General features: G+C 38.7%; 1 long non-coding RNA gene across 1 annotated transcript; it reads right to left on the bottom strand.

Moving 5' to 3' along the window:
- Positions 1-22,728: 22,728 nt before the first annotated feature.
- LOC134529007 (uncharacterized) lies at positions 22,729-26,771 on the bottom strand. Its single transcript, XR_010074434.1, has 2 exons — positions 26,031-26,771; positions 22,729-25,477 (listed from the first exon to the last, which is right to left on the bottom strand). It is a non-coding gene; the product is annotated as an uncharacterized LOC134529007 (long non-coding RNA).
- Between the last annotated feature and the right edge of the window lie 645 nt (positions 26,772-27,416).

The raw sequence follows: 27,416 nt of genomic DNA, 5'->3' as shown, positions 1-27,416 counted from the left end.
TTCGCATAAACGTTGCACCCCTACTTTTCAAACTTAATTTTAGTATAAAATGTGCGACAATTATGCGAAAAAAACACGGTAAATCTTCCGGTAATGTACTTGCTGTCCAAGAAACAAAGATTTTGGTAAAACTCAGTTCAGTTTACTTGTCACATAGCTGTGCTGTTATTTACTAGTACTAATTTCTCGTAATGGTAAATGGGCAGGTAAGCAGGTATTTTTTGTACTGCAAATTGGGAGTAAAATTATTTTAGTAATTTTTTTTTTGTTTAGGTATGTAGGATTTTTATTTTAGGTAGTTGCCAGTGACATGACAGTCATCACAGTTTGTGGTTATAATAAAGTTAACCTTATCTGAACATACACAATAAAAAAAAATTAATTTATTTCTTCATCTTTAGATTTGACCATACCAAACCTAATAAATTTTATTATTTTTACTATGTTGTGTTTGGTTAAAAATATTGAGTCCCAAATCATTTAAAATTACTATTAAAAGTTTGTATTTCCAAACATAACAACAACATGGTTTGTACTGAACCAAACACATGGATTAAAAATATTCTTACTTTGTAACTGTTACATCATTAGATATTATTATAGTTAATTATAAATGGGTAGATTCTCAATGAATTGCATTGTAGGGATATATTATTCTAAAAGTCAAATGAAAGCGACAATATTTTCGAGCTTCTACATACAATACATTGTTATTGGTCAGGCACAGGATATGTGTAATTTTTGTGGTTTGCTTGCGATACACCCAAAAACCATTATAAAATTTTCCCATGGAAAATAAAGTTACATAACCATGAATTCACACTGTTTACTACTGTCACTAAAAATCAGTTACAAGTCCTGATTACTTGGAAGCATTGATGTATGACACAAATGTGGTTCTTTGGTGTTCTTTCAGTGGCCTTTGTGCTTTGGATAGCGATATGTGATATCTCCTTTATCCTGCTCTAAACCAAGCTCGTAAATCTTTAAATATTTAGGCTGGTTTGCACAGGTTAATCAAATGAAATACTGCCCTTCCTTAAATTCATAACTGTGGAAGCCAGCCTAAGTGTATCATATCATCATTAGTAACTCATTTTACTCTTACAATCTTGTAATTGTTAACTTGTTCTTGGATGTTGTAGCATAAGTGTTTCTGTGATAGAACAACTATTTTACTTATCCTTGCAGATGGTCTTCATCTTATTGGTGCTATTCTATACTAATTCTATACTTATCTTCATTATAGTTCTGTGTTTTATTGTTGTAAATGTTCATTGGGATCTTGTATTTTGTAATTACTGTAACATGTGATTAACTGGCAGACAAAGCCAACATATTTTTAAACAGTTCCATAGTTAATTTGTATTGTTGAGGAATACTGCAGATTTCAAGGCCATGTAACTCGGGGTTAAAAATATTTATAGTTGTTTCTGTTATTGAGAATGTAGTAAAATGATCTTGTTAAGGCTGGACAGACTAGAACCTTCTAACCTATTTTAGAACTATAGGCTTTACTTTTGTCTGCCATTGCAAAGAAAAGTGAGTTTGAATTCAAGATGAAAGATAAAATTAAATTTGTTTTAGGCTACTTAGGTTAACTACAGGATAAATAAAGGATTACCATCCAGCCATATAATGGATTTATACATACTAATGGCGTGATAAGACATAAGTGTAATTGTGCATATAAGTTTTTTTTTGTATTTTTATTTATTGACGTGAAAGAAATGTTAACATATTCTCTCAGACTTCCAAAATTTTTGGTCTGTAAACTGTACTCATTTAGCCTTGAATAACCTTGGTGTTTAATTTTGTTATTGATTCAAAGCTGTAAAGTTAAGATTTTTATTTTTTAACTTTTTAAATAATGTAACTTACATTATTTTGCTAAAACTTATATTTATTCACAGTATCTACAAATTGAACAATGTTTGGCAGAAATCTTTATGGTCTGAACATTTAGATGCCAACACCCATAAGACTAGGTCTTTGCACACTATGTTAATTTTTTTTTGTCGTTACTATTGTTTAAGAGCTATTTGTGAAATTTTAAAACTGTACCCTCCATGCATTTGTTGTTTTGTCTCTAATATTGTCAACTGATATTCGCTAAGTGCAATATAGTGGATGTAAAAAATGCGCAAGTGATTATAATTGTGAACACTTGCGTGACTTTTTACATCCATTATATGACACTTGGTGAATACCTGTGAAAAATTTTGATGACATATCAACAAATGCAAGGAAAGTATCTTGTTAAAATTTCAGAAATAGCCCCTAAATAATAGAAATGATTAGAAAATGAAAGAAAAAATCAACGTGGCATGTGAGACTTAATCTTGAGGGTGTTATTCATATTGACTTGCTAACCTGTTTAATTAGTTGATGATAAGCTGGTTTTTTTTTGTTTTTTTTTTTTGTGAACATTGCAAAGATATTAGCACTTTTAGAGGTTTCTTAGCCAGTTGGAAGTACTTCTTGAACAAATTTACGAAGCCTGCCATTAGCGGAAATGTTTCTCAAAAGCATCAGCCAGTACAAAAGACACTTGATTAGCTGTGGACTGCAAACACTAGCCTTTTTTGCCAGCTAATGAAAATTTTTAGGTATCTAGTTATTTCTTGTTGCATTTTATATTATGTTTAATATTTTATTTAGTGAAATTTTATGCTCTTAGTTAATTAAAACAAGGAGTCTGCTGTGTTGCGTGTATGTCAATTAAATTGTTGTACAGAAATTTTGCGTCATACTGCAGCTTTGTTTTAAATATGAACTAATATTATAATCATTCATGGAAAATTTTTATTTAAGTATTAAATTTTATTGATTGTTTTTTCTGTTTTATCAACGATGCATTTCGTGATTATGTGTGTATATCGGCCATCAATTAGCAGTATTTAAATAATTAAATATATTTTTGTTTATTACATTTTTTCTTTTTACTTTTATCTGCTTCAAATATTCCTATTCCCTAAAGTTTGGTCATGGTTTCAATATAAATATCAAACAAATTAACATTGCAAATAATTTTGTGGAAAAAAAAAATTCCTAGTTTGAGTGAGATCACATTCAAATGAGTTCATACAGCTTTTTTAAAATACACATTTATAGGAATGCTTCTGTTTTTGATTCTGCTATTTTCCTACAGATACTTTGAAAAATGTTATCCTCAGATGGGAATTAAGAATGATTTTGTTTCTGTTTATTTTCTTCTAACAAATGTCCACTCTATTAGCATTTGCATTGGTATCTACTACACTAGAACCCCGATTTTACGTATGCTCACGGTTCCATAGATTGCATTTATAAAATCAGGGGTGGCCCATTTTGACCCTCTTTCCCAGGAGATATCCTTTTCTGTTTGAACCAAATGTATCAAGTATTATTTGTGTGTATTTGGTCTTAATAGATAAAACACCATTAAATTTGAAAGTCTATTAATGCAACGAAAAGAAATAACCTCTGGCCGCAGCGTGCAAAAATGGAATGTGTGCTGTCCCTCCTTGCCAACCCCCTGCCCGTCTCACCGCCTGCCCTGCTTCCATTCTTGGATGATGCAACCATTTCTCCCGTAGCAAACATTAAAAAATATCTACTGTATGTTAAATTGTATTTTGCGGTCCAATGCACATAGTACGTCTGCTAGAGTGCGCTGCCACCATATTAGTTTAATTTTGACCCGCTAGAGTGCAGTAGTATTTAGTACCTAAACATCTGCCATTTTGTTGGCCATCTTGGCCACCATCTTGAAAATCTCGTAATTATTAACCTATAAAATTGGAAGATATTCCAAAAATCATCAAAAATCAATAAAGTGATTGATCCTATTGATTCCAGTTATCGGTTTGATCCCTGGATGACATAAGAAAGTTATTTTAGGTTAAAATATTTATTTATTGAAACAAAAATTGATTACATAAATTCTGTTCAACATTTATTTCCACATTTAATTTTGTGCATATCAAGACACTGTACAGCAGTAAGCCCTGATTTTTGAGGTTGATCATCAAAATACTTAAAGCACATCATACACACACACAAATCTTGCGCTGATTTTTGTAACCAGAGGTCTCACAAGTCAAGAAATGTTTTGGATTTAACAGTAATGTGTGGCATTGTTTTCATTTGTCACATGTAACAAATTGAAATGATCTTTTATTTCTTGTTTAGTTAGTACACGTATCTGGCACACCGTAGTGTTCTCATTAATACACATTAAATGACACTTCTGGATTGTTTTTCTCAAAAAATTTTATCTGTTGTACTGCTGGTGAATAGTCCAGACCACTGAAGTCGTACTTATTCTCTAAATCATAATACCTCTTATCAACACGGTTTTGGTGACTTCTGTCGAGAAATCTTGCCAAAATACTTCATTTAAAACAAGATTGATAATTTAGGTTCTAACAATTAATTACTTTTTTGTTGACGATCAACTCAGGCAAAGCAGTAAATGATAATGCCTGATGGTATTGAGGCATACTAACACCTGTTTGTATTCCTCTGCATATCTTCTGGTGACTACCCAGACTGTTACAATATAAAGATACCTTATCACATTGGTAACACATGTCTCCCGAGGAAATGCCAGAGATCTACTGCCGGTTATAAAATTCCTTTTAAAGTTATCATGGCATCCAAATTGTTTGTTACACTTGTACTAAAACAGTGTTCTTTGTTTATTATTTGGTCATGTGCTTCTTTCATGACTGCGAGTACTTTAAATTGTGGTAAAAGATGTACCACAGTACCTATACTGGCACGTCGAAAATGTCAAACTTCCGCTGCACTTTGAACTCTTCGAGGTTGGTGACGGAAACTTCAACCGTGAAGTCTCTGATGTCTCCTCTGCAGTTGGTGGCACAAACGTCTCTAGCAGTGCTGCAACAGTAGGTATGCCTTGACATGGCCCAGGGCCTAACTGCCTTTATTTTAAGCGGGGGTTCGCGTTAGTGAATGTCCTCAGATTATTTCAAGGGCACCACCGTGCAAGGGGCACGGACCCAGGAGAGACTCTTGTCAGGGCTGTGACGTCGCCCATGTGAGACGTGATTTTAATTCCCCCTAAAGCCACTTCTATTACTGCTCCTAGCCTGCTCTCAGGGTTGGGCATGCTTTGCACTTACGCAGTGGGCTCTTAAGACGTCCCACACACCGTCACACTCAGGATTTTAATATGTGGTTACAACAGACAAACCCAAATAAAATCTCACGCTTTTGTTTAGTAAATTACTGTCTCCTCTACACCGATTATGCTATAAAACGCCCGTGGCACGAATCAGTTTAAACGAGGTGAGACCCGACCACGTGGTCCATACTATGCTTCCGTATTAAATCGCGGTAAAAGACCCATGGTGGTCACTATGCTATTAATGAAGAAGTCCCCCGACCGAGAGAAGCCCCGAGGACTAACGTACAAAAAAGGATTTAAGATTATTAATAGTTAAACAGAGCTACTTAACAGTGAAGACAAGCGGTGAAGTCCCCGGGGTGCTGATGCGTCTGCTCTCGGTCGGTGCTGGCGAAGGATTGGGGCGAGCTCAGGGCTCTGCTGGCCTAACATGGCGTCTTTGCGCCGAACCAATTTTACTTATATTTAAGATTACGTCCCACCGAGAACTAAAAGTATAAAACATAAAACCCTCTTAATAATTTTGTTACACTTTCTGCATGATGAAAATGATTAAAAAATACAACAAATTATTATTAATTTTAAATAGTCTGGCTTCGGCGGACTTCGGGTTCGCCTCGTGAATGCTCGGTAACGTCTTTTTGTTGTTTGCATTCTGTTAATAAAATGAGAATTAGTTAAAGCATATAAAACCCTCCCCGCCGATTTGCCATCACACATCACTGGGGAACCAAAAATAAGACTTAAAATATATTTATTACTAATTAAAGGGCTATTCAAACACACGCCTCACCACCGTGGTCCTAAGCCCTATCGGTTGGAAAGGACGGAAGGTGGGGTTTGTTTGGGCGGTGGCATATCGGGCTAAAAAGGCGGCAGGCCCGAACGATGTCAACCTATTGATACAGTTTTCAACAGTATCTCCACTGTCATCAGTATTGCTGCCATCGGGGCCCCCGATGTCAATGGTATGACTTCCATCGGGATCGCCACTGCTGTTGGCTCTGCTATCAATGAGGTCTGCATCACCAGTGGTACAACTTCTATCGAGGATATCGTTAAAGATGGTAAAGATGCCATCGAGTTCACAAGAATAGAAGATTACGAGACTTATGCACCAGACTAGTTAAACTAGACTATGCGTACTGCACCACAGAAGTGGGCTGAGGGGCCTGTAGTCTGGACCTTACTCATATACCCACAGCTGCTAGTATAATAATATTATACTATGTGATTAAAACAACTAATTTTTTAATAGGTTAAAATGCAAGTACCTTAAAGCTCTAGAAATAAAAACACAAAGTTAAAATTTTACAAATTTATTTTGAAAAATACACAAATACATTTCAGGTAAGGTATTAATCATTTTCGTAAGGAAAGTCTTTAATGCTGCACGGACTGCTTTGTCGACTCCAGTTCCAACTGTTTAGTTGGTCTTGGGCTTACGAACATGGGTATCCAAATGTTCAACATTTTCGGCGACTACTGCTTCGGTGAGACATGGATAATGTCTGCGACTATGGCTGCACCTGGGCTTGGACTTGGTGCTTGTTGAGACAGGTTCACTGACACAGCTACAAGATACATGTTTGGTAGTCGGTGTAGATACATTGCAGATTGCAACACATCGAAGTTTGGTATTGCATGTGTAGACAAAGTAACTATTTCTTTGATGTCTGCTGGAAGAATTGTGTGCAGTGTCATGTGATAGATGGCACAGTTTTGAGTGTTTGTAGCGATCTAACAGCTGCTGAGTCGGTTCGTAGGACACAAAAAGTGCGAAAACAACCAGTGCTGAGCACCTCTATCACAAGTTTCTGTATGTGCATAGATATCGGCATCCCAGTAACTGTACTTTAACTGCTGAAGCTAAGTCTTACACTCATGTACACATTGGCAGGATGAAATTAAAATGTCTTCTTGCAGGTTGGACGACAACTGAAGGCACGAACTGTTGCATGACTTTTATACATGTAGGCTCAGAAAAGTCTACTTGCACCCAGAAAACCATTTTCGCATTAGCTTCGAGTTGCACCGGGCACATACTCGTACATACATGTTGTGTGGCTGCTCGCCGTACATTGCACTTAGCTTGCGCAGGGAACGATAGCCGTAGTCGGCCTACAGGTCTGCAATTTTAACTGTTGATTCACACAACATGCTCAGGCATTTCTTCTGCTCAGGTCTGGCGACATAAATGATGCCATGTAGATTCTGCAGTAGTAAATCATTAAGACCCGGGCTATGGATCGTGGCATCGGTAGTGCATGCGCAAGGGCGCCCATACCCGGGGGCAGGGGGGGGGGGCGTGCCCCCCCCCCCCCTAGCTTTCAGGGAAGGAAAAAAAAAATGGTGTAGTCAGGTGTTTTACTTTAAAGAAAATTATTTAAATTCGGTATTATGTAGAAATGGTTTAACACGAAGATATTATTGTATATCGTTTTTTACATGTCTACTTAATTTTTTATGTTAGTTCAAGCATTAGTTTCTGCTGCTGCGATATAAGGTATTGTGTACAGGGAGAAAATGCGAGCAAGCTCAACGCCCGTGGCGAGTCATTCCCCTTCGTAATCCTGCCCAAGCTCACGCGATAACACAACACAACAGATTTAGACCAGTCAGAGTTATACGACGCGACAGTTGATATGTGCTTGCAGACGGCGAAATGTTTTGCTACTTTTTCGTCATAATAATGTATATATTCACAAATAACATCTCATAACAGATATTTTTCAATAGTCTTTAGGTCTGCAGTTTTATGCACCTGGTCTAGATTTAGTTTAGTGTATTCAGTCAGTATAAATAACTTAAGTGTAAATAAATCAGTGAAAAGTGTAAAGATAAAAACCATTGTTATTATGTAGTGTTTCTTAGTTTTTCTCATTCTTCACATCCGCTCAGAATATTCACAGTTTTTAAGGTAAGATGACGCCATTAAAGTTACTCAAATAAGAATTATTGTTCAGAAAAGTCTACAACGTAAAATTTATGTTGGAATTTTGAATTTAGATGAAAACCTTTTTTTCCCTTCAAAAGTGTTTAAAAGGATAAGGATTCCGCTACCTTCAGTAGACTCGGAAGCAATTCACACTGGAATTCCGATTTTACGTACGCTCACGGTCGCTTGGATTGCATTCGTAAAATCGTTATCTTCATAAAAGTTTAAACACCCCACCCTCTGAAGATACATGTTATAATTTATTGAACGGAATATATATAATATTAAATAGTAAAAACAATGACTGCCCTCTGCCCTCCCCTGCGTTCCCCCCCCCCCCCCTTTTTTTTTTTTTTTTTTTTTTTAAACATTCCATAACTTGCCTCATTTCACGAGTGATATAAAGTGATCTCACAGCGACTAACCACAGTTGCACCACGCATTGCATCATGTTAACTTTTGTGTGGTGACAGATAGAACTGCTAGAAAATTTTCAATAGCAGAGAGAAAGCAATGACGAATTCAAAACCATTTTCGAGGCAGTAAAAGAAGATTGTAATGAGCTTGACATAGATATAAATATCCCAATATTGGCTGGAAGGCAGACCCACAGATGTAACGTGAATGTCCAGTGCTCATCAACTGAAGACTATTTCAAAGTTGCAATTTACAATCCGTACATGGATTCTATAATTATGTCACTTACTACAAGATTTGAAAGAGATAAAGGCATACCTTTCAAAGGTGGAATTCTTCACCCACATTTGATGAAAAAGGAGACGAAAGAAGATTTCATGAGTGACATAAAAAGTTTGCAAAAGTTTTATCAAATCGACAACTTGGAAGCAGATGGTATGACGTCTGGACGAATAAGGAATGTTTGGAAAAAACTAAGCTCCATGATATACTTTCAGAAACAATGTTTTACCCAGCAGTAAGGAGACTGCTTATATTCTACCAAACCATACCCCCCACAACTTGCACAATAGAGCGTTCTTTCAGCACACTGCGTAAAGTGAAGACGTGGCTGAGAAGTACTACTGGCGAGGACCGTCTGTCCAGCTTGTGCCTTCTAAGTGTCCACAGGAAAAGAGTGAAAAACCCTGGTTTCGAGGACAAAGTGCTTGACTTGTTCGGCAAGAAGAAAAGAAATTTACATTTTGCTTTTTCAGATAAATATTAGAGTCAAATCCATAATCAAACTTATGCATAATAATTTATCTTAAAATTTGCTTTTTATGTCAATACCAGTGAAAAATCGTGTGATGTGTGCATTTTTAATTTGTTTTCTGTATTAAATTATGAAGGTAGAGAAGCATAAGATACTGAAAACTAAATTCTTATACTTTATTCCTACTTAACAATTCTGTTAACTTAAATTAGGTTAATCCTCTATGATTGTGTTTAGACACTGATATGAAATTCCTCTTTTTTATCTTTGCTTGTTTTATAAAATGTTTATATTTTATAAATAACTCATTGAAATTCATGTGTTAAACAATAAATTTAATTATTATAAGAAGATGAACTTGTAAGAAAGTTAATGATTGGCTAGCATATCCAGCGAATAGCGATAGCTAGGACATTCAGCTTATGTTTTGTGTTTTGACATCTGAAAGTCGTTTAAATAGCAAAGGAAAAGTACATTCTTTAGAACGAAGGAGTATTCGTTCTACCACGGTTTTGTAGAGACATCGTTATTACTTCTGATTATCCACGATATATCAATTTTGCAAGATTTTATTATAGTTTCGACTGACATTCAAGTTTTTACTAATAAAGCAACGTGGCAGAAGTAGTATTAATGAATTAGATTATTGTGACATCAAATTTGAATCATCGTAGGCGATAAACTGCAACCACGATAGGGTTTATTCACGATCTATTGCTTGCGTTGAAACGAACTATCAAATTTTCACGACGGAAACGAATGAAACCAATCAACTAAGTTTACAGCCTGCAAGACTGATTACTGACGCTGTTCAACGTGCTGTAATGCCAGCGATCAACATTTTTGACTGAAGAGAATCGAGCTGAGGAGAAGAATTTCTGCAAGTTCACATCAAAACCGCTCCAGCCGGAAGGAAGGAAGGCCAACGATTGACCGGCAGTGGCGATATAGAAGCAGTTGAGGGCGCCGTGTTTCACACAGAACTTCGAAGTCGACCATTGATGCGTACCGAACAAGACCTTTCCCACTGCGAGGAAGGATGCAGCGGCTTAGTTCCCGCACCACGCACAGCTGTGTTGCAGAGCCAGAGGTCATCTGTGTCGTCATACTTTCGCATGTACTGACGGAGGTTGGTTGTCGTCGTATTGAATAGCATTTGAACAATTTTCGAGAGTCCCTTGAACTAACGATTATCAAGTAAATTATTTTCTTTTCATATAATCTGAGATGTGCCGCCAATTTAGATTTTCGGCCCTATTTTCAAAAATTTTCAATTTTTTTAATCTGTATTTTACGTATTAAATTTGCGTCTCAATTTAATTTTTCCCCCCTCAGTGTACACTCTCACCTAAAGTTTGTTATAGCAGTGGCCCTGCCAAGTTCCCAAGCCTAAGTCCCCCCCCAGCATTCTCGCCGACGCCTGCTAAACTCAGCAGGGCGATTCAAATTTTCCTCGCCTAGCCACACGCCTCCCGTCTGTCATTTAGATCCCCTCTCGTGACAGGAACTGCTGCCATCGACAATCTCTCACGACGAGCTCAGATCCGAGTAGCAGCATGACATGAGAACCTTTTGTCATGCGCGGCTCATGTCCCACCCGACGTTAGCATAACGTCTCGTCACGAACGACCGTCGTTTCTCACAGACAGTGCAGTTTCCCCTTCCCCCCCCCCCCCTCCATGTTTTCTCAGAAGCAGCCCGCCAGACTCTTCGGGGCCATTTGCTAGCGCCAAACGACTCACCCGTGCCATCTAGTGGCACTGTTTTGAACTAAATTACCCCCGAACGCCTGTAAGTAGGCTTCCCGCTCGTCCCAGAGCTGTCGGCTAACCCTTAGTTTCTCGTGTCACCTACCTAGAGAGCAGCACCGCCCGACCAACAGAACTTACCCCCCCCCCCCCTTTTTTTATAATTTCTTTTAGCCCCTTAGAGCGACCCCCACCAAGGCGTCTTCGGCCAATCAGCTAATTTTCCCTTCCCTTCGAGTCCCAGCTTCCCTGGGCTAGCCGTTGTTACCTCGTGCCACTTAGGAAAAAGGGAGAGTTTTTCTTGAGCTCTCGTCGCGAACGGTCGTCTTAGAGACTTGGCTCCCGCCAATTCGTCGGTTTTTCTTCTTTTGCTGTCGGAGAGCTCCAACAAAGTCTAGGCATGTGATTACCAGAGTTTCGGGAGTAGTCCCGTCTCTTTTTTTTCTAGTTAGCTAGTTGGTTTTTTTTATTATTGTTTACATCACCGTAGTAATCTAATTATGTTCGCTTACGCGACCTGCGTCCGCGAGTGCCATCCCGTGGACCGTTTTCTTCGGAATTCACCCTCAGCAGAATGGTGAGTGTAAACAAAAGTTCCAAACTCTATAATTCTCGGACCATCCCTTTTTGTATCCTCCCTTGTAATTTTTTTACATTTTCTAAACTCTGTGACCTATTTCTTGGTTGCAGAGGGTGCAAAGTCCCAAGTTCCAAAGTTCCGGGTTCCAAATCTCCGGAGTACCACCCTCCCAACCTCTTGGGGTTTCGGCTCCAACTTCGCGGAGCCCCTGAAAATCGCCAGCCTTCTTCGGTGACCGGGAAGCTATTGCATCTCAACGAAATTTTCGGCAATAAGTCCAGATCATGCTTGTGGTACAGTACATTCTTATTTCTCCCGACCCCCTCGTCATGGCCAGTCTTCGGTGAACTTTTAATATTGTTAAAATAACAGAACTGATTTTACGAAGGTTTTATTATAAGACAAAAGACTACACAAAATTATTATTAACCTCTGTCTATGTTCTTTTTTTAGAGGGGCCCCTGAATTAGTAAATTGAATCTGTCTAACATTATTATGTATTGAAATTGTAAAGTTATAATATGTCCGAAATTCAGAAAATACCAACTACAGAAATAGTTTTTTTTAAATTCTAACTTTAACAAATAAACAAGGGAATATGGCTCAATCACCCATGTTGTATTTTTTTATCTAGTTGTTAATTTTTTTATTAACATTAACGATCCACAGTGTTCTCTAAGGTTTACTTGAGGAACACCATTTGGACATTCCGTTTCTCCCTTGTGCCCTCTGGAATTTTCAACGAACATTTGTGTGGCTATAAGCGGCTTCCAGGACTATAAATAAAGGTACTACCCAATGGCACAAGCACAAAGGGGGGTTCAGAGATCACACTAATTTTCCAGAAGTTCATCTTCAATTTAATTTTATTGTGAACAATTGTTGGCATGAACTAAATTTTAATTTGTTCTAACTATAATGTTGATTTTGTGTCTGATCAGGTGGAATTAGAAGTTGATGTTTGATTAATAACTTAACTTTGCAATTTACTTTTGAGAATTTACCTTGTCCCTTAAGTGTAGTTCATATCCAGTGGTCCAATTTGCTGACACCATTGAGCAAAAATAGCTGTAAGCACTGTTTAAAGGCACTCATTGATAACATGATTTCAGCTGATAATATTAAATTGAGTTTGAAGTTACATGATTTGAAACAATTCCTTTTGATAGTAACATATCTTATTTGAATATTGTAAACAGATTTCACATTGGTAATTTGAAGCTTTACTATCACTAAATAAACTTATAGTCCTCGACTACTGAATCCATGTGCTAATTCTAAATGATAAGCAATTATGATTCATATCGAAACATACTAATATTCATTTAACTGTGAACGAGGGAATATTTTGTGTGATACAATATCACAAACAGTTGAAAATAATAAAAAAAATTGTTTGAAACAATTTTTGACTATAATTATAAGCATAGTTCAGGCGTTACATTTAAAAACAACTATTTTCTCACTGTGAAAACATATTTAAATCGTTTCTCTCTCAAAGTTAAATCTTTTGACCAACACGTTTTAAACTTTATAATTATTTTAATTTAATTTGTACGCGACATTTATTCAGGGGTAAAGAGAGCAACAAGTTGAAGGACTGTATTCTTGATATTCGTTTACCCGAGACGCTGCAAAAGTTTGTGTTGCTAAAAATTCACTTGTTTCAATAAAATAGTTAATATTTAATTAATAAAGTAGCCAATAAAGTTTTTTTATGGCGAATGAGTACTGTATTTTAGTAACAGAACAAAAAATTTTAACAGGGTCAGAACTGGAACTATATAATGGTTAGTAACAAGCCGCAGTTAGTCTTCCAAAATATTAAAAATACTTCATACCCCTAAGTCTGCCCCCCCCCCCCCCTACAAATTATCATATGGGCGCCCTTGTGCATGCGGACAAGTAGGGAGGTGCTGTCACCCTTCGCTCCCGACTGAGTGGTTTGTGTACCCATGTGCATGCCCCACATATATTAGTACAGGCCCGAAGTGTTGTAATTTGAGCCAGCTCGGCTTTGTTCAGCACTGCTCGGCTCCCGTTGTGTATCGTCTGATCGTGAAACACTCAATTTTTCTCTGATCGGAAGAAGAGTGGGGAGGGGGCGCTGCTTCTGGTGCAGTGCTTGCGGCCAAAAGCATAGGGGGTGTTGTGATATCCTGTCATTTGAATGTCACGTACTGTTATCCCATGCTCTCTAGAGCACCAACTGGCCTTTCACTATGTGAACAAAGGCAGAGAGTTATGCCGTTCCTTCCTACGCAGATCCTGCCGAGTTTTAATGAAATTTTGGTCACACAAGTTGGGCACCATTTGACGCCATCCCACCTGCCTCGACCTTTTGACGCCGACCGCCAATGCTCCTCTATGTCGCATAGACCGCTATGCCTCATCAACGTCTCGCAAAAGCGTGTGCACCGAACGCGCTCGTGCGCGCAGCAAATTGTAGTTTGTGCGACGAGGCGAACGCCATGCAACGAGTGCTGCGCCGGCGGAAGGATCCGGCCGGGTGTGGCATATCCCTCCGCCGCACTACAACAAATTAATTTATGTATATTTTTCCACAGGTTTTTATTAAACATTATTTTTCATCAATTAATATTTTAGTCCTGTCAAAATTATGTCTCACTGTGCGTTTTGTCCCGAACCTGGCCGGTTCAGTTTCCCGCGAAATTCACACGTTTCCGCGGGAGGGCTGGCGGGGGAGGGGGGTCGCGCGCGGCGATACCGGCAGTGTCCTTCCGGGAGCTCCGACAGGCCGGCAGCCTGCGCGCAACGCGGAACCATCAACCTTTGCTTTCACCGACATGTAGTTTCATTAGTTTAATATTTTCATAATCGTTTACGTACAGTTCCGCGGCCGGCCTCAATCTACCATGAGGTATTTCACTTAATTAAATCAGTGCTCCAAGATGAGTGTTCTACATAATACATAAGTACTGTGGGGTGTCTACGAGACTTTACGTCGGCGCTTCACGCCCAACTTAGCTTACCAGCTACTTAGTTTTGGCCCGCACGGGGCAGCCAGAAGGCGACACGTGCCACTGAACGTACTAACGAATCAGTTCCTGGGACACATCTAGGTATCACGTAGAGTCGCCGGAGACACGGGCCTACGTGCCACTAGCCCAGTTTATTAAATGTTAGGTAATAGTGAAGTGTATTGTTCGTCAAGTATCGTTCGTCATGTTAGAGTGTATTTTTGTAACTGTCGCATCACGTGTACAAGTCCGCCCCTCACGCGCATTAAAATCGTGAGCCGCCACTGAGGAAGTAAGCTGCGCGTGTGACTAGTCGCGTCGGGAAAACCGTTACGGCCAGAACGGGCAGCACCCTGTATAGGGCGGTGCCGTAATAAATTCATCAAATATCTTCCAGAAACTTTGTGTTATTCTTCAGGCGTCCCAAGTGGCCATAACAGCTCGGGGGGCCCTACTGCGTTAACCCCTACCTCTAGCCACAAGGCCAAACCTTCCCTGAGATCTCGAACCCAAGCAAAAATCACGTAAAAATCATAGGAGGTAGCGGGGACGGCGTCACTTTGATGTACTGCTCTAGTCGTCCGGTGCCAACTAGTGGAGTGATACAAACACTAGAACACAGTTCTCTCAGGGAGGGTTCATGGCCACATGGTTTAGAGGCAAAGGATGTTAAACTCGGCAAAGGCCCCCGGTTTTGTCAGCCACCAAGGATGCTATGCTACGTATGGAATAACAAAGTTTGTCCATAAATTACGTCTATTACACTGACGGGCCGCTTTTAAGGTGCTGTCCTCGTGCACAGTTCGTTCCGAACGGGAATTGATAGATCATCATGGCATACAGGTTCGCTTGCTAAGGCCTAGTCACTGTGGTCCAGTAAGACATGACATTAATAACAGCGGTGGTATTGTTACAATGTGGTCCAATGTGGTGACACCACTCCATCTGCCTCCCTGTAGTGATTAAGTCCGTAAGAAAATACGTGGGTCTCAAGGTTTGGTTTGGCCACGTGACCGGAGGCAGAGGCATGCCGACTGAAAGAATCCCTGGGTCGTTCATGCTACCCTGAACACAGTATTAAATTAAAAGGTGAATACACTGATAAATTACAGAAGTTTATTCTCACTGGCACGAGGTACACGGTGCTGTCATACTCTTGGCCGTTTCCATTTTTTGATATCCGTTTCTGCACTAACGCGGCCCCTTCCTTAGCGGCACCGATTCCGTTGCTCATGAAAGACCCTTACCGACGAGTGATGCGGCGGACGTTCCCGCGTGGCACGAAGTCTCTGATGCTAATATTAAAGTGAATACACGACACTCCGACAATATACTTATGACACAGTTGTTGTGCTGACTGTGCATGTGATGAACAATACTATGTCGACATGACACACATTTCCCCTACATGCTCGTTCGCGCGCGAAAAAGCTGCTCCCGGGTAGCGTGGAGGCTGCCAGCCCGTGTCAGCTCCCGACGGTGACTGACTCCCTTCCCAGCGCTGTGCTAGAGGGGGACGCTAACTCCCGCCAAAAAGCACATAGTGCGAGAAAACATAAGCGGCCAGTTGTACGACATAGTCGCATGTTGAACAATCTATGTTTATGGCAAAAGCAATTCAAAGCAGTTACAAGTTTAAGTCTGTCCCCGGAAATAAATACATGAACCCTTTTGCATAGTTTGGTGGAAGCACCTTGCCACACCCGGCGGAGTGATATGGACAACGTTGTAACGCCCCTCGTGTCCTAAAATTATATTATTTTAAATTAATTAAAATCACCTTGGAAACTGCTGGGCAAAATATTAAGAAAATTAAAGTTAATTACCAGAGGGAACACGAGGCGGTGAACAAGACAAAATTTACACTCCCTGCACACTAGTAACTTGGGAGTTAGTGGATCGTTATGTAGAAGAAGGTATATGATAAATAAATACACTACATAAATTATTTGGTCTATAGGTTTTCCTGGTTTATTATTAAGAGGTTTTGTTTTAGCATTATTTCGACATGATAATAAAGATCTTAGTAATTAACAAAGTTAAGGGGGCGCCCCGACAATATTTAAAACAATACATATTACACCTTAACAAACAAATGATTACATTAACAAAAATTTCAAGTATTGCACCAAAATTTGATACTCCCAACGATTACATATATATATTAGTTTCCTTGATTTTACATGAACTTGAGGATTACGTTCTTAAAGCACTGCTTGCTGGTATCTTTTTAATGAATTTAGATCCTTCTATGCAAGCGGAAAATATATATAGCTCATATCACCCGGGTCTTCCCAGGATGACGTCGGACAGAGAGGAAAACTCTTCTAAAGGGGGAAATCAGCTGGAGGTCCCGAAGATCATGCGTTCGGGGAGCAATTTCTTTCCCCAGAAACTTGGACCCTGTCTGAAACACAAGTCAAATTCATAACGAATTAGACCTGCTTCCAGACAGTCATACACAGTCGGCGCGAAAGGCCAACAAACGGGAATTTGGGGAAGAAAAAAAACCGGATTACTCACCAAACAGGGTGTGGAAACAGGGCTTCCGAGGTGTCTCGCGCCGACATCAGGATGACGCGCACCGAGAAATCGCGGATGCGCGTTAGGAAACCAAATTTTTAAAGAATTTAAAAAAAATAATGAAATTTAACTACAAATGACTTTTTCTAAAAACTACATCTGACTGGCTATTGTACAAATGGGATCACATCCCTTTTCTTTTGTCTAACCGCTGCGACACGTGTATCTTTCTATGTAAACGGTACGCGCGACCAGGATAGGTTGCCAAGTGGTGTACACAGACTTATACAGTGGCCGATTATAAATGTGAATGGCATGGCGGATAGCCACAGATCTCCTGTGCTGCAAGAACTTCTACAGGCAGTTACGTTAGCATTGAAAACAGCACATACAAACGGACATTCCAAAGTTATTTGCAATCTAACCTATGGCGAAATATTAAGGTCCCGAAAAGTACGTAACCCGGTACGCTGGAATCATACACGTTACAGTCACTTATTAATCAGAAGATACTCGGTTAAATTGCATGTTACAAGTTACACATTTACAGACGATGAAAATTAAAAGGCGAAAGTTAGCGAGTAAGAACTCGACACACATTGCTAGGAGTCTTTGATGATAACAATTAATTGGCTGTGAAGCCGAAACTGCGTAACACAATTACGCTGTCCTTAATCTCTGGACACGAAATTACGTAGAAAATGTAAAGTTCCCTGTTGGGATAAATTTAATTAGTTACGAGTCGCACGAAATATTGTGCGACTGGGTGGGGTCGGCGCCGAGCTGGAAGGATTTTAAAACTTACACTATTGCTGATATATGGATGTAGCGCGAAAGTTGATGGCTCGACGTTCGCGGAGCGTCCGACCCCTGCGAGCTCCCGACGGTAACTGAGTTCGAGACCGCCCTGCGACCTCGCGCCTAAACGCGTGGAGCGCGGGAAAACAGATCCGGCCAGTTTAGGGTTTAAAATACATGTTACACAATATATGATTATACAATAATTAGACATGATTTCCCTTAAATTAATAATGTTTTAAATTGTTATTAAATTGGTTGTTTTTGATTTGAACATAATAATTACGTATTTAATTCGGCGCATTGCCACACCCGGCCGGGCGCTGTCGTCGCTTTGGTGTTCGTCGCAGCGCACTTTTACAAACTCGGCAGAAATCATGCTCGGGCGTGTTCGATGCACTTAAGAGGTGTTGTTGTGACATAACGGCTGTGCGAAGCAGAGGGCGGCGGTCGGCATCAAGCAACTGACTACATATTTTATGCAACCGAAATCGCTGTTCTCGCGAAAACCCTCTTAGCACAGAGGACGCCGAGAAGACGTGGTCAGTAGCTGAGGTCAGAGTACTGAGTGCGTGTTGGCGGACACAGCTCCTAATTAAATCGGGCGCTAAAGCCCCTATGGAGAAAGAGGGGGAAGGTTCGGTTCAATGCCGAAAACAGGCAGTGGTGCCAGAGGCGGGCGTGATAACAAATGACATGCGCGCTCTCAACCGGCGGTAACAGGAAGCTACGAATAATCGACTTCTACAGGCCGCGAGAAGGAAACATAGGGCCTTATGGCACCGCGGCGCTGCTCTCTAGTGGCGTAAAGGGGAACTAACTGGGGCGGTGAGCTGACTTGCCACCAGGTGTCACGAGGGTGAGCTCTGCACGCTGGCGACCAGGCCCGCAGTTACTTTTTCTGCCGCTAGATATCGTGGAGGTCTCTGTCGGACCCGGGGGAACGTCCTTGCGGCAGGCCATCGTCTTGGCTAGGTTCACGTCAAGTCACTGCTCCTGGCTTGATTTCTCAGAACTAAAGGGGGGGGAGGGGAGGGTGGGCAGAAAACGCCACTCCGCTGGGAACGCAGGTCCACTGGAGACCCATTCGTGACGAGACTTGATATTCTCAGCAGGCCTCTACGAAGTAGCAGCTTGCAGCCCAGAAGCTGCTCTATGCAATTTAGGTCATGAAGAGAAATAATATTACAAACTCGGGACGTGACAGCAAGCGAGAGAAATTTCAACCGGGCTGCCCACGTCCACATTAGACAGCAAAATATCAGATAGGCCCCCTGAGAAAGGGGGCTTCAGTCCACTGGCACAAAATTTAAATACGTGGCGTACACCAGCCTAACAAAGAGTAAATCACCCCCTTATCAACCAGATAAAATTAGAAAAATAAAATTTCCAAAGTTAATTTAAAATTATAGTAAAAATTAAAAAGGTGCCAAAATTCCTAATTTCCGGCACAATGTGGTCGGTAGTGGCGCTATCTTCGTAGTGTTCGCGCACTGCTCACATCGGCACTCCGCTGCGCGCATGGGCGCGTTCGTCGCACACACTTCGGGGCAGGTGTTGATGATGCATAACGGCCTGTGCGACGAGAGAAGCGCTGACGGGTGGCGTCAGTGCCATCATCCTGAAAATTACTGAAGGCACACGAAACATGTTTGGTGACTAGCGACAATAGATTTGGTGGACATGTCAACCCTAATTGCAGTTACACAGTAACCGACGAACGGGCAATGTTGTGCAAAAAAGGGCTTCGTTATATTTGTTACAATTATACAGTAGTTCTATATGGGAAATGGTCGACACTGGAAAGCTATAGAACCGGGCAGCTCTGAGTCCAAAGCTACCTGGAGTCTAGACTAATCCTCGTGGTCAGGCGAACCCACATAACACATCAACGTTGCAGAAACGTTTCCACAACGTTGCCTTAAAAATTTGTCAACGTTGCTACAACGTTGAAGTAATGTTTATGCAACGTTGCATCTACGTTGATGCAACGGCCAGATGTCTGCCCTGTGAAACGTTGTTCATGCAACGTTGTAACAACGTTGAATTGTAAACCACCAAACAACGTCAACATTGCTTAGCAACCCAAGAAAAGTGTTGCAGCAACGTTGTGCAGCCAACTTTGCAGCAACATTGCCCCAGACAACCTTGCAGCAACATTGCCCAGACAACTTTGCAGCAACGTTGCCCAGACAACTTTGCAGCAAAGTTGCCCCAGATAACTTTGCAGCAACGTTGCCACAGACAACTTTGCAGCAACGTTGCCACAGACAACTTTGCAGCAATGTTGCCACAGACAACTTTGCAGCAACGTTGCCCCAGACAACTTTGCAGCAACGTTGCCACAGACAACTTTGCAGCAAAATTGCCCTAGACAACCTTGCAGCAAAATTGCCCCAGACAACTTTGAAGCAATGTTTCTCTGCCAACCAATCAGCAGCATTGCCAAGTTAGGTAATCTATCACAGTAATAAGTTCACTTTTCTGACAGCTCTGAAAACAGTGTCAAACATGTTTTATGTTTGGCATTTAAAACCCCGGTTGTTGCCCATATCACATTAATACTGTATTTACTAGCATAATGTCCGCAGTAATTTGGCAACATTTTTTACGAAGAAAATGGGGTGCGAACATTATGAGGTGAAGTCCGAAAAATTTTTTTCCTCAAAATTTTACATCATGTATTTACTCGCATAATGTCCGCAGTAATTTGGCAACATTTTTAACGAAGAAAATGGGGTGCGGACATTGAGGTGAGGTCCGGAAATTCTTTTTTCTCAAAATTTTACACCATGTTTTTATGTAGAATAAAATATTTTGTTCTATCATAATTAGTTTATTTGGATTTACCTTGCTGTGATGAGAAAACATTGCGTAAAAACGTTACAATATTGTTTTTGATCACCCACACCGGTAACCAACCGGAGTTGGACCATGTTTACACTGAAGTCGTTGACACCAATGAGTAATGACTGTCTCGTCCATCAGAGATCACACGCTTTTACTGTCTGGACAGAAAGAAGTGAAAGTGGTGCTATGATTGTGACGGCCGAGGCGTCCACTGACGACACGCGGCTGATGTCTAATGTCTGCATTAGCCGGCGCTGGCGAGCCTCCCTCCCTTTGTTTATGACGAGACAATGTTTGGTAGAGCCAGCGGTAAATAAGATGATGGCAAAGATGGCGGAATACAAGCATTGCCATACCTTACAGATATATTTCTTGTACAAAGTAGCAAGAACTCGGGTACGAGCAACAAAAATCTCGTGTCTTCTTACCATAATTAACAAACGCGTGAATCTCGCTTAATACTATTGCGTTGTACGATAACTCGCCATAGATTTGGCAACAGTGATCAATAAACAAAAAACCAGAATGGTGACGTTCTCAGTATGGAACTAATTTCTTGTTACTTTAATCTGGTGTGGACTTTATGTAAATTTAAAAAAAAATCCATATCAAGTATTTAAAAATAAATGTGTGGATATTATGCAATTAAATACAGTAACTTCACTTTTCTGACAGATCTGAAAGTAGGGTGATATAAGTTTTACATTTGCAATTTAAAAACTTGGTATAGAAAAACATGAATCATATCTTACCAAAGGACATTTGGAGGTCAATGGTGAAGTTGGATTTAATGAAACACTGATTTAGCGAAAAGATTTTAGAAAACCATGGCATCTCATCAAATCGGGATGCTACTGTACATTCTCTTTAAAGAGAATTAGTGCAAATTAGGTTATCTAAGTACGTAATAGATAATGTAGATAATACACACAAGTTATTAAAAAATAAACTCTGATGGTAGAAATAAAATACATACTGAAAAATTAAATAGTTGTACATGTCAGAATGATCTTTTAATAGCTTCACTATTATTACAGTAAAAATATTTTACAGGAGTCACACAGAAAACATTAAAATAAACAAACCTGTTTTTTTTTACTTCCACAAAATTAAGTTTTTTTATTTGTAGTAAGATGTCAACGTTTGACCCTCGATATATCGAGGCATGATCGACAGACAAGGTTTGCACCATGTTCGCTACGTTATCCTCGAAGTTAACAATGTGTGTGTCGACTCCGGAGGACCTTCAAGTCGAGATCACAAAAGCCAGAGTAGGTCACGCTGAAGATTGGACCGAGTTTTGAGGAGACTCGTTCGCAGCTGGAGACTGGTCTGGTAAGTATTTTGGTTAGGCTTAGTAGCTTTAAATCAAGACATTATTGTTGCATGAAGGCAGTTAAAAAACAAAACCTGTTAATAAGTGTAAGTAAAAGTTTAATTCTGCAATATTTCTACAAAGTATTCTATAGTTTACAAAGTAGAGTATCAAAATATTATATGCAAGGTATTTTTAAACATTCATTTGGCACAATAATACATGTCCTGGTAAAATTCATTATATATATATAGCCTTTGTATTACTAAGAATGGTATTTTCTTTTTTCAGGAAGTTGCCAGTTTCTGACCAGTGTCAGAAAATATATATATATATATATATATATATATATATATATATATATATATATATATATAATGTAGTGTTTAGACATCACCCATGTTATGCCTACATAAATAAACAAATTAAAGGGAAATCCATCACGGTTTGTGTGTTGGGTCAACATTTGTAGTGAACATTTCAAAACATGAATGAGTGCATTTCATAACACCAAAATGCGCATGATGCTGGAAGATTGGAAATAAAAACATGTTTAGTCTCTGAATTACCATAATTCCATCTGTTAATTACCAAACATTTAAAATAATTATTTTATGACATTTAAAATAAATAAGACAGTGGTAGGAAAAGCCAACCACTCTTTTGTAGTGAGCAAATGATACACACTTATTCACAGTTAAAAAGTTATTTATTCCTTATTGTTGCAAAACACTGCAGTGTTAAACAAAATATGTACATGCTTACAGCGGGTTTTTTGCTGTATTAAAAGTATAGTCCGTTCACCACTGGAAAGACTTTTTGAAATCCAACTTTTGAAAAGAAAACCCTAGCCGTTAGCAGCTTCCATCGTTATGATCATTACTAGAGACAGTGATGGCCCATCACATTTCCTTCAGTACACAAAGTGAAACAGTTCCGAAAACTTTTCAAAAAATATGCTCTCTTAATTGATATGCTGGATGTACCTATCCCTGTCGCTTGCCTGAACAATTGATAAAAGTACAATAGAACCTCATTTGTACAAACCCGGGATCAACGAATTCCCGTGATTAACGTATTTTTTCACTTGCACCGTCATTTTCCCTACAGTATTAATGCATTATTTTCCCGTGTTAAACAAAAGTGTTTCCTTCAATTTACGTTGTAACAGTGCTGTATTTAATTGAAAATCGTCAGAAAAGTTGTGATGGAACGATAAAAGTTGAAAGCGAATAGAGTAAACTTTACTTATTATACATGATTGCATGTTTTGAGGTCATGGCAGCTTCTTTACCCATTGTAAACAAATCTTTGGTGACGTGAACGTGACAATTAAGTTGATATTTTATCTCTCCCTTTTGAACTGTAATGAATAATGCTTAAGAATTAAGTTGCATAGTGGAGTTTTTAATTAAATAAATATTGTACTACGGTGGTACCACTAACAACTTTAAAAGCAACATACAAAATTCTTGTAAATATGGCAACTTCGTGCATGTTCGGCAATTTTCGGTTTACCACATAAGAAATATTGCAGAAAGACGATTGGCAGCACTGAATTTCCAAACATTACATCTGAAAAGTTTTTTTTAACCTTTTATGTTCTGTAGCCGTGTTATTTTAGAACAAATGTTTGCTATAAAATTTCTGAAATTAAAGCAATATTAACAAGCGATTATACACAAAGTCAGAAATAAGAATTGTGTGATAAAATCTCACCATTAATAGTAGACGTTTTAAGATGCTCAACATTCACATCCTTTCTTCAATAACCAAAATTTTAATCTTCAACTTTAAATAAACATTAATCGTGAATTACTGCAAGTTTGGGTGGATTTATTGTTTTCACCATGTGAGATAATTGTTATAGTAAAAATGTAATCTTCTCTTTTTTATTTGGTGTTGTGTGTATTTGCTTGTTTCCACCATAGTAAGAATAAAACAAATTTTCAAACACTTCTCTCCTTTTACGTTTCTCCTGATTTTTAATTATTTTTTCTTGGTCCCTTGAAATATGTAAAAACGAGGTTCTACTGTAACAAAATAGTAGGGCTGGACTGATACAACTTTTGATCAATTCCATTACTACAGATTCTTATGGGCCAATTCTGGCGATACTATGTGCCGATACCATTAAGGACTAGACACAAGATAATATTTTTCTTTAAATTAGGGATCTGCAAGAACAGGTTTTTGAACTGAAGCTGAGTTAGAGCAAGTTTTCCAGAAAGGTCACAAGTTTTGAATGAAGCTTATTTTTATACAAAATTTACATTAAATAAAATGCAGCATCACTAAGCAGTTGTGCTTATTATGGTACAAATAAAAACTCATAAGTTCAATTTTTTTTTTAGCCTTGGATATTTCAAGCTCCAGTTTTTAATTCAAGCGTGACTCGGCTCAAAAATTTGAGTTCTCGCAGATGCCTACTTTAAATTATTTTTTCGGTTATCTACGTCAATATTATTTTTCCTCAGTAAAAAACAGTTCCATGCTTCCTACAGTAACAACACCAGTCCTAGTTTGAGTATAACTCTAATCTAGATACTTCCTTTCAGTCATTCACTAGATCTTACAGACGGACAGAAACGTTTCACAAAAGCTTTATTTTGTACACTATGCAAGGGATTCTGATTGTCCCCTGGATTGCAATTATTTTGTATTTCAAAATGGCCACCAAAATAACTAACTGTAAAGTGATAGTTATCTACGGAATTCATCGTGGAGCACTTGGTGGCCCTGGAACTCCCTACTGTGACAAGAATATTTTGTGATAGCTTGTGCTTTTGCAGAGTAAAATGGCCATTTCTTGTACAAGTGCAGCTGAAAAGTAAGTTATTCATTCCATATGCTTTGTAAGCTACATTCAGGGTGTCCAGCAAAGGTGTCCTTTTAATTTCCTGTACATTTCCAGTACATTTCCCACATTCCCTGCGTAATCCCAGTACACTGCTTTAACATGGAACCAATGTTATACTATCCAAGCAGAAGCACTATAATCATAAAATGTCAATTTATTGTCGTGGTATGTAACTAATAGAACTTGGAAACACATAAGTACAGTAACAGTCTGTCATAGCGAGTACGGTCTATAACATGAAATCCGCTATAACGATAATTATCATCGGCACCACCATTTTCCCATAGATTGTGTAGGAAAAAAATTCGTAAATAATGAATGCACCGTGGGCTCATCTTCGCTATAGCGATAGCTTATTCAGCTTTTACACCAATTTTTTGCAATGCTTTTCCTATTTTCACACCAACATTGGCAAGTTTTACCATTTTCAGGTGGCGCTGATGATGATGATAATATATGGGATATAAATATAATCTTACTGTGATGTTCTGACAAGTCTTGTTTTGGCATGCTTCAACCAAGCTTGTATCTGCTCTGACACTTCAGTTTCAGTAGCCCCTGGTACATGTAACCGTACATCTGGAAAAAATAATAAAACCACAATTATTGTTGCATTCAGTAAATTTTGCATAGCAAAAGAAGTGGTACCATCAAATGTCATTGGAACAGACACAGATACATACGATGCCACCACCTCCACAAAAAAAAAGGAAAATATTTTGCATTGCAATGTTGGAAAAAATGTAATAATTGTTATTATACCATTTTTAAATTATAGCGCTGTAATTTTTTTTTCATGTAGGCAAACGTTTTTATGCGTATCAACTTCTTGTTGCCATCTACCCACTATACTGCAGAAATGTTTAAATACCGTATTTACTCGAACATAAGGCCTTGGCTCACAGTCAACAATATTGCCAAACATACAAAACATGGGAAAAATTATTTTATAACAATTTTATAAGAAGCTGTTAAGTTACTGATAACTTTCAAAAATTAATAATTTAGTTTAGTACAATATTTTTAAGAATACCTTGTAAAATTTACTATTGAAATGTTGTACACAAAGACGGTGCAATACTTTTTCAAAAAACATTAATGTAAATAGTCTTATCTTTAACAAAACACTTACGTAGCACAACTTGCGAAAGCCTTAAATTTTTAAATGTTTTCTTTCCTTTGAACCCACTCCAGCTGTATTGGGATGCGGCATAATTTGTCATCAATCTCCCGAGCACTGCGTTGACACATGAAAAAATGCCCTGTCCACCAATACCACCAATAAACTGTACCTGAAAAAGTTGACAAAGGCATTTAACTCCAAGAATGCTAGTTATTGTGGATACATGCCATTGCAACAAATTGTCTTCCACAGAAAAACAAAAGAAAACACACATAATTCTGCAAAAAAAAAAAAATCATTTAGAAAGTTACAATAAACCATGACTGACATAAAATTAATTTACACGCAAACCCAAGCACACAGAACCCAAACAAGAGATGTTGTTGTCCTAAAGGAAAAAAAAACATCATGGAAACCACCCAGGATCCGGACGTAACCAAGGATTTGGATATTCAACTGAAATTTCGCAACATCATTTTCGCGAAAATCGTCACTATCATTGATGGATTACTACACACAAGTAAGTTCAGTACATAGTATCTGTGTAGCGCAGTATCTGTTTATAATGAGTCGGAAATTGGAAAAAAAAAAAAAAAAATTATGGTAGTACGATATTATATGTTTTATGTAAAAAGTGTTTTTCATAATCATATTGGTGAGATTACCCACATTTGCAGAAGGTTTTAATCGACAGATACCAATGTCTGAACCAAAAATTTTCAGATGAGACGTCTCAATCTCGAGCTATCTGCATGGCATATTTAAATATATATATATATATATATATATATATTAATATACATTTGTGCTATTTAATTTGGACATGTTTATGCACAACAAAGCTTTCGCAGGTGCATCACATATAAGTGCATGCAAAGTAACACTAACATGCTTATCATTAAAATCAATACCATTCTTGAATACAGAAATAGCTTCATTGACAAACTGCTGCAGAAAAACAGTAGATGATGGTTTTTCATACCCATGATCTACACCAACAATAAACACACATCGCTGATTGCAGACGATGAACACAGAATAGGCCATAAGCAACTGGTAGAAGATTTTGCTAATGGCAATCCATCATTTTTTACCAATAACTCTAAACTGTCCTTTAAAACTTCTAGCCGCACATCATGTTCTTGTAGAATTCTTTTGCAAGCTTTTTCTAAGCCAAAATGAAAATATTCACCTGGAAGCATTTCTGATAATGATATTGTTCTAGGAGTAAGCAACAGTGTATGAGCATCTTTAGGAATTTCACAACCTGATGTGTGTGTGTTAATTATTTTAATAAAGAAGACAATGCTTTGTGTGGTATGTTGTGATCGACAGCCCAAAAAGCTAAATCCTTCCTTAAATCTGAACCAGAAGACAGTTCCTTTGAATTGTTTT

Source organism: Bacillus rossius, chromosome 2 (assembly GCF_032445375.1).
Source record: "Bacillus rossius redtenbacheri isolate Brsri chromosome 2, Brsri_v3, whole genome shotgun sequence".
NCBI lineage: Eukaryota > Metazoa > Arthropoda > Insecta > Phasmatodea > Bacillidae > Bacillus > Bacillus rossius.
Note: the sequence above shows the minus strand (reverse complement) of the source record. Positions and strands in the feature narration are given on the sequence as shown.